This window comes from Alligator mississippiensis, chromosome 13, assembly GCF_030867095.1.
Source record: "Alligator mississippiensis isolate rAllMis1 chromosome 13, rAllMis1, whole genome shotgun sequence".
NCBI lineage: Eukaryota > Metazoa > Chordata > Crocodylia > Alligatoridae > Alligator > Alligator mississippiensis.
This window is the reverse complement of record NC_081836.1, coordinates 20,717,501-20,725,443: the sequence shown is the minus strand read 5'-3', so window position 1 is coordinate 20,725,443 and position 7,943 is coordinate 20,717,501. Positions and strand designations below refer to the sequence as shown.

The 7,943-nt window shown below is 55.9% G+C and overlaps 1 pseudogene; it reads left to right on the top strand.

The window, feature by feature from the left end:
• The first annotated feature begins 4,243 nt into the window (after positions 1–4,243).
• Positions 4,244–7,943, top strand: part of LOC109281550 (uncharacterized) — a 17,269-nt pseudogene continuing 13,569 nt past the window's right edge.

Sequence of the window (7,943 nt, the reverse complement as noted above, 5' to 3'; positions counted from 1 at the left end):
GGGCCCAGGTTCCGGCGGTACCCATTTAAGCACGACACCTGGTGTAGGAACCAAAAAAAGGCTGTAGGAACGAAAAAACGGGGCCCTGTTTCCATGGTGACCCATTTAAGCGCAACACCGGTGGTAGGATCCAAAAAATTTGGGCAGGAACCAAAAAAACGGGGCCCCGTTTCCGGGTGGACCCATTTCCACACGGCACAAGGGTAGGAACCAAAAAACTTTGGTATGAACCAAAAAAAGGGGGGTAGGAACAAAAAAAACGGGGCCCCATATCCGGGCGGACCCATTTAAGCGTGGCACCGGGGGTAGGAAACAAAAAAAGGTAGGAACCAAAAAACCGGGCACCTGTTTCTGGGGGGACCCACTTAACATTGACATCGTTGGTAGGAACCAAAAAATGGAGCTAGGAACTAAAAAAACGGGGCCCCATTTGCAGAGGGACCCATTTATTAGCGACACCAGTGGTAGGAACCAAAAAACAGGAGTAGGAACCAAAAAAAAGGGGCCCCGTTTCTGTGGGGACCCATTTAAGCGCGACACAGGGGTTGAAAACTAAAAACAGTTGTAGGAACCAAAATAACGGTGCCCCGTTTCCGGGGTCACCCATTTAAGCGCGATACCGGGGGTAGGAACCAAAAAACGGGTGTACGAACAAAAAAAATGGGGCCCCGTTATCGGTGTGGAACCATTTAAGCACGACACGGGGGTTAGGAATATAAAAACGGGGGCAGGAACTAAACAAACTGGGCCCCTTTTCTGGGTGGAGCCATTTCAGCGTGACACAGGGGGTAGGAACCAAAAAACTGAGGTAGGAACCAAAAAAACAGGGCCCCATTTCCGGGGGGAACCATTTAAGCGCAGTAGCATGGGTAGGAACCAAAAAATGTGGGTAGGAATCAGAAAAATGAGGTCCCGTTTCCGGGGGGACCCATTTCAGCGTGACACTGGGGGTATGAACCAAAAAACCGGGGTAGGAACCAAAAACATGGGGCTCTGTTTCCAGGATGACCCATTGAAACGCGACACTGGGGGTAGGATCCAAAAAACGGAGTTAGGAATCAAAAAACAGGGCCCTGTTTCCGGGGGAACCAATTTAAGAGCGACACCGGGGGTAGGAACCAAAAAACGGGGCTAGGAATTAAAAAAATGGGGCCCCGTTTCCAGGGGGACCCATTTAAGTGTGACATCGGGGTAGGATCCAAAAAACAGGGGTAGGAACCAAAAACACGGGTCTCCGTTTCAAGGGTAACCCATTTAAGTGCGATACCGGGGTAGGAACCAAAAACCGGGGCTAGGAACGAATAAAACGGGGCCCCGTTTTAGGGGTGACACATTTAAGAGCAATATAGGGGGTACAAAACAAAAAACGCAGAGAGGAACCAATAAAATGGGGCCCCATTTCCAAGGTGATCAGTTTAAGCGCAACACCGGGGGTATAAACCAAAAAACGGAGGTAGGAAACAAAAAAACAGGGCCCCGTTTCCCGGGGGACCAATTTAAGAGCGACACCGGGGGTAGAAACCAAAAAACGGTGCTAGGAACGAAAAAAATGGGGCCCTGTTTCAGGGGGGACGTATTTAAGAGCCATACAGGGGGTACGAAACAAAAAACACGGAGAGGAACCAGAAAAATGGAGCCCCGTTTCCAAGGTGACCCGTTTAAGCGCGACACCAGGGGTATAAACCAAAAAATGGGGGTAGGAAACAAAAAAATGGGGCCCCATTTCCGGAGGGACCCATTTATGCGCAGCAGCGGGGGTAGGAACCAAAAAACGGGCATAAGAAACAAAAAACCAGGGACCCGTTTCCAGGGGGACCCATTTAAGCATGACACCGGGTGGAGGAACCAATTAACGGTGGTAGGAACCAAAAAAACGGGGGCCCGTTTCTGAGGTCACCCATTTAATCGCGACACCGGGGGTAGGAACCGAGAAACTGGTGTAGGAAGATAAAATCGGGGCCCCATTTCTGGGGAGAGCCCATTTAAGCACGACACCGGGGGGAGGAACCAAAAACGGTGGTAGGAACCAAAAAACCGGGGCCCACTTTCAGGGGCGACCCTTTTAAGCGCCACACAGGGGGGAGGAACCAAAAAACCGTGGCAGGAAAGTACAAACCAGGCCCCATTTCTGGGGGGACCCATTTAAGCGCGACACCAGGGGTAGGAACCAAAAAACAGGGGTAGGAACCAGAAAATCAGGGCCCTGTTTCCGGGGTCCCATTTAAGCGTGGCACCGGGGGGGGGGGTAGGAACCGAAAAACGTGGATAGGAATGTAAAACCGTGGCCCCTTTTCCAAGGGGACCCATTTAAGTGAGACAGCAGGGGTAGGAACCAAAAAACCAGGTCCCCATTTATGGGGGACCCATTTCAGCATGACACTGGGGTTAGGAACCCAGAAACGAGTGTAAGAACCAAAAAACCAGGGCCCCATTTCTGGGGGGACCCATTTAAGCGCGGCACCGGGTGTAGGAACCAAAAAACAGGGGTAGGAACGAAAAAACCGGAGGCCTGAATCAGGTTCCTGAGCACCAGAAAACCCGGAATACAGAATCCAGGGGCCCGGATCCGGTTCTGGAGAGCCGCAAATCGCGGAAAACGGACTCAGGGGCACTGGATCCGGGTCCAGGGTGCCAGAAAACCCAGTAAACATACTCCGCAGGCATGTATTGGGGTCCGGAGAGCCATAAAACCTGAAATACGCAATCTGGGGGCCCGGACCCGGGTCCTGAGAGCCGGAAAACCCGAATAAAGGAACTATGGGGGCCCGGATCCGTGTCCAGAGAGCCTGAAAACCTGGAAAACAGACTCCGGGGACCCTGATCCGTGTTCGGAGACCCGGAAAACCCAGAAAACGGACTCCGGGTTCCCCAATCCAGGTCTGTAGAGCCGGAGGACCTGGAAAACTGACTCTGGGGGCCCGGATCAGGGCCTGGAGAGTCAGAAAACCCAGAAAACTGACTCCGGGTGCCCGGATCTTGGTCCGGAGAGCCGGAAAACCCAGAGAACGGACTCCAGGGGTCCAGATCAGGGTCAGGAGAGCTGGAAAACCTGGAAAACAGACTCCGGATGCCCAGATCCGGGTACAGAGAGCCGGAAATCCCAATAAATGGACTCCGGGGTCCTGGATACAGGTCCAGAGATTCGGAAAACCCAGAGAACGGACTCCGAGGACCTAGTTCCGGGTCCAGAGAGCTGTAAATCCTGCAAAATGGACTCCGGGGACCCGGATCCAGGTCCAAAGAGACTGAAAACCCGGAGAACAGATGCCGGTGGCCTGGATCGGGGTCCGGAGAGCCAGATAAGCCGGAAAAAGGACTCCAGGGACCCAGATCCTCATCAGGAGAGCTGGGAAATCCAGAAAACGGACTTCGGGGGCCTGGATCAGGGTCAGGAGAACCAGAAAACCCCAAAAACGGACTCCAGGGGCCCGGATCCTGGTCAGGATAGCTGGGAAACCTGGAAAATGGACTCCTGGGGCCCGGATCTGGGTCCAGAGAGCTGGAAAACCCAGAAAACGGACTCTGGGGGCCCGGATCGGGGTCCAGAGAGCCAAAAAAGATGGAAAATGGACTCCAAGGGTCCGGATCAGGGTCCAAAGAGCCGGAAGACCTGGAAAATGGGCTCCGAGGGCCGGGATCGGGATCCAGATAGCCGGAGAACCCGGAAAATGTACTCCGGGGACCCGGATTGCGGTCCGGGGAGCCAGAAAACCCGGAAAATGGACTCTGGGGGCCCGGACCGGGGTCCAGAGAGCCGTAAAACCTGTAATACGGAATCTGGGGTCCCTGATCCGGGTCTGGAGACCCGGAAAACCCGGAAAACAGACTCTGGGCGCCCAGATTGGGGTCCAGAGAGCCAGAAAACCCAGAAAATGAACTCTGTGGAAACAGATCTGGGTCAAGAGAGCTGGAAAATGCAGAAAAAGGACTCCGGGAACCCGGATCAGGGTCCAGAGATCCAGAAAACCCAGAAAACGGACTCCTTGGGCCCGGATCTGTGTCCGGAAAGCTGGAAGACCCAGAAAACGGACTGCTTGTGACCGGATCAGGGTCCAGAGAGCTGGAAAACCAGGAAGATGGAATCCGGGGGTCCAGATCAGGGTCCGAAGAACTGGAAAAACAGGAAAACAGACTCCGGGGACCCAGATCGGGGTCCCGAGAGCTGGGAAACTGGAAAAGGGACTCTGGGGACCTCGATCTGGCTCAGGAGAGCCGGGAAACCCAGAAAACGGACTCCGTGGGCATGGATCCAGGTCTGGAGAGCCAGAAAACCCGGAAACCAGACTCCGGGAGCCCGGACCCAAGTCCTGTGAGCTGGAAAACCCGGAAACCGGACTCTGGGGACCCGGATCCAGGTACGGAGAGCAAGAGAACCCAGAAAACAGACTCAAGGGGCCTGGATTTGGGTCCGGAGAACCAAAGAAAAGTGGAACCTAGAGTCCGAGTGCCCAGATCCGGGTCCGGTGAGCCGGAAAACCTGGAAACCAGACTCCGGGAGCCTGGACCTGAGTCCGGTGACCCGGAAAAACCGGAAACCAGACTCCTGGGACCCGGATCCGGGTTTGGAGAGCCAGAGTTTCCGGAAACGGGAGTCTTGGAGCCCGGGTCTGGAGAGCCGGATAATTTTGAAACCAGACTCCAGGGGCCCAGATCTGGGTCTGGAGAGCAGGAGAACCCAGAAAACGGACTCCGGGGCCCCGGGTCCGGGTCCGGAGAGCCTGAGAACCGGGAAACTGGAGTCTGGGGGCCCAGATCCAGGTCCCTTGAGCCAGAGAACCCAGAAACCGGACTCCGGGGGCCAGATCCGGGGCCAGAGACTGAAAAACATGGAAACTGGGGTCCAGGGACCTGGATCCGGGTCCGGTGAACTGGAAAACCCAGAAACCAGACTCCAAGGGCCTGGATCCGGGTCCCAAGAGCCGGAAAACCCAGAAACCAGACTCCGGGGGCCTGGATCTGGGTCCCAAGAGCCGGAAAACCCAGAAACTTTACTCCGTTAGCCCAGATCCAAGTCCCTTGAGTGGAAAAGCCTGAAACCGGACTCTGGGAGCCCGGATCCAGGTCCGGGCAGCCGGAAAACACGGAAACGTGAGTCCGGGGATCCGGATCTGGGTCCAGAGAGCAGAAAAAACAGGAACCGGACTCCGGGAGCCCGGACCCGGGTCCTGTGAGCCAGAAAACCCAGAAACTGGACTCCGGGGGGCAAGGTCCGGGTCTGGAGACCCGGAAAAACCAGAAAACAGACCCCGGGGGCTGGGAGCCGGATCCGGGGAGCTGGAAAACCCAGAAACCGAAATCCGGAGGCCCAGATCCGGGCCTGGAGAGCTGGAAAACCCGGGAAACGGGCTTGAGGGGCCTGGATCCGGGTCCGGAGAAGCGGAAAACCTGGAAACCGGGCTCCGGGAGCCTGGATCCAGCTACGGAGAGACAGAAAATGGAGAACTGGACTCCGGGACACCAGATCTGGGTCCGGTAACCCAGAAAACATGGAAATGGGACACCTGGGACCCGGATCCAGGTCCAGAGAGCCAGAAAACCCAGAAACCAGACTCGGGGGGCCCGTATCTGAGTCCCTTGAGCTGGGAAACCCTGAAACTGGACTCTGGCAGTGCGGATCCGGGTCCGCAGAGCTGGAAGATTTGGAAACCGGATCCGGGTCCGGAGAACCAGAACACTCAGAAACCAGACTCCGGGGGCCCAGATCCAGGGCCCAAGAGCTGAAAAACCCTGAAACCGGAGTCCAGGTGCCTGGATCCTGGTCTGGTGACCCGGAAAACCCAGGTACGGGACACTGGGGGCCCGGATGCGGGTCCGGAGAGCTGGAAAATGTGTAAATTGGACTCCGGGGTCCCGGATCCGAGTCCCTTGAGCCGGAAAACCCGGAAACCAGACTCAGGTGCCCCGGATCCGAGGAATGGAGAGCCAGAAAACCTGGAAACCAGACTCCAGGGGCCCAGATCCAGGTCCCAAGAGGTGCAAAACCCAGAAACCAGAGTCCGGGTGCCCGGATCCAGGTCTGGTGAGCCAGAAAACCTGGAAACCAGACTCCTGGGGCATGGATCTGGGTCTGGTGACCTAGAAAACCCAGAAATTGGACACCGGGGGCCCGGATCCGGGTCCAGAGAGCTGGAAAACCAAGAAACCGGACTCCAAGTGACTGGATCCAGGTCCGTAGAGCTAGAAAACCCAGAAACCGGACTCCGGGGGGCCGGATGCAGGTCCGGAGAGCTGGAAACCATGGAAACTGGACTCCAGGTACCCGGAACCAAGTCCCTTGAGCCGGGAAACCCAGAAACCGGACTCTGGGGACACGGATCCGGGTCCGGAAAACAGAAAAACTCAGAAACTGGACCCCGGGAGCCCAGACCCAGGTCCTGTGAGCCACAAAACCAGGAAACCAGACTCTGGGGACCCAGATCCAGTCCAGAGAGCCAGAAAACCTGGAAACCGGACTCCAGGGGGCAGGATCTGGGTCTTGAGACCCAGAAAACCCAGAAAACAGACTCTGGGGGCCTGGATCCAGGTCTGGAGAGCCGGAAAACATGGAAACCGGACTCTGGGGACCCAGATCCGGGTCCAGTGACCCGGAAAACCTGGAAATGGGACATCGTGGGCTCAGATCCAGGTCCAGAGAGCTGGAAAACCCAGAAAACGGACACCTGGATCCCGGACCTGGGTCCTGATTGCTTGAAAACCCAGAAACAGGACTCTGGGGGCCCGGATTTGGTTCAGGAGAGCCGGAAAACCTGGGAACCGGACTCTGGGGGCCCAGATCTGAGTCCGGAGAGCTGGAAACCCGGACACTGGACTCCGGAGGCCTGGATCTGGGTCTGGAGAGCCGGAAAACCCAGAAACCAGACTCCGGGGGCCTAGATTCGGGTACAGAGAGCCAGAAAAACCCAAAACCAGACTCTGGGGGCCTGGATCCTAGTCCAGAGAGCCGGAGAGCCTGGAAACCAGACTCTGGGGCCAGGATCCTGGTCCAGTGAGCCAGAAAACATGAAAACAGGACACCGGGAGCCTGGATCTGGGTCAGAAGATCCGGAAAACCCAAAAAATGGACTCCAGGGGGTCCTGAGGCAGCTGGGCAACTGGCGCCCCATCACTATCGGGTCCATTGTGCTACAGTTATTCTCACGGGTGTTGACCGCGCGGCTCGGTGCAGCATACCCCATCAACCCCCGCCAGCAGAGTTTCATCTCAGCACCAGGTGTGCCAAAAACCTGAAGGTGCTTGAGTTCATCTTGCTCAAGATAAAGCAAGACAGGCGGCCACTGGGGGTAGTATTCAAGGCCTTCGATTCGGTGTCACACAATCACATTTCCTGGCTCCTAAAGGCCAAAGGGGTACACCAACACATCGTGAATCTCATTGAAGATTCATATCAAAAGGTTACCACGAGAGTACAAGTGTTCAATGGCTCCACCCCACCCATCAGCATCAAATCCGGGGTCAAGCAAGGCAACCCGATGTCCTCCCTGATGCTCAACATTGTGATGGACCCCCTGATAGCCAAGCTCGAGGCGATCGGGCAGGGAGTGCTTCCCTGACTACCCTGGCATTCACGGATGATCTCGTCCTGCTGTGTGACTCCTGGGAGGGTATGCAACACAACATCAGCATCCTAGAGGACTTCTACAACCTCATGAGCCTACGAGTGCAACCCACAAAATGTCAGGGGTTCTTCTTGAATCCGACATGTGACTCCTATACGGTTAACACCTGTGAGGCCTGGAAGATAGCCAGCCGTGCGATCACAATGCTGGGACCAGGTGAGTCAACACTATATCTCGGCTTGAATGTCAGTCCTTGGGTTGCAATCAGAAAACCAGATTTGGGTACACAACTAAGCTCCTGGCTCGAGAGGATGGGGACTGCTCCACTCAAACTGATGCAGAAGCTCTCTTTGCTGGTGCAGTATGTCATTCCCAGGCTGCACTATC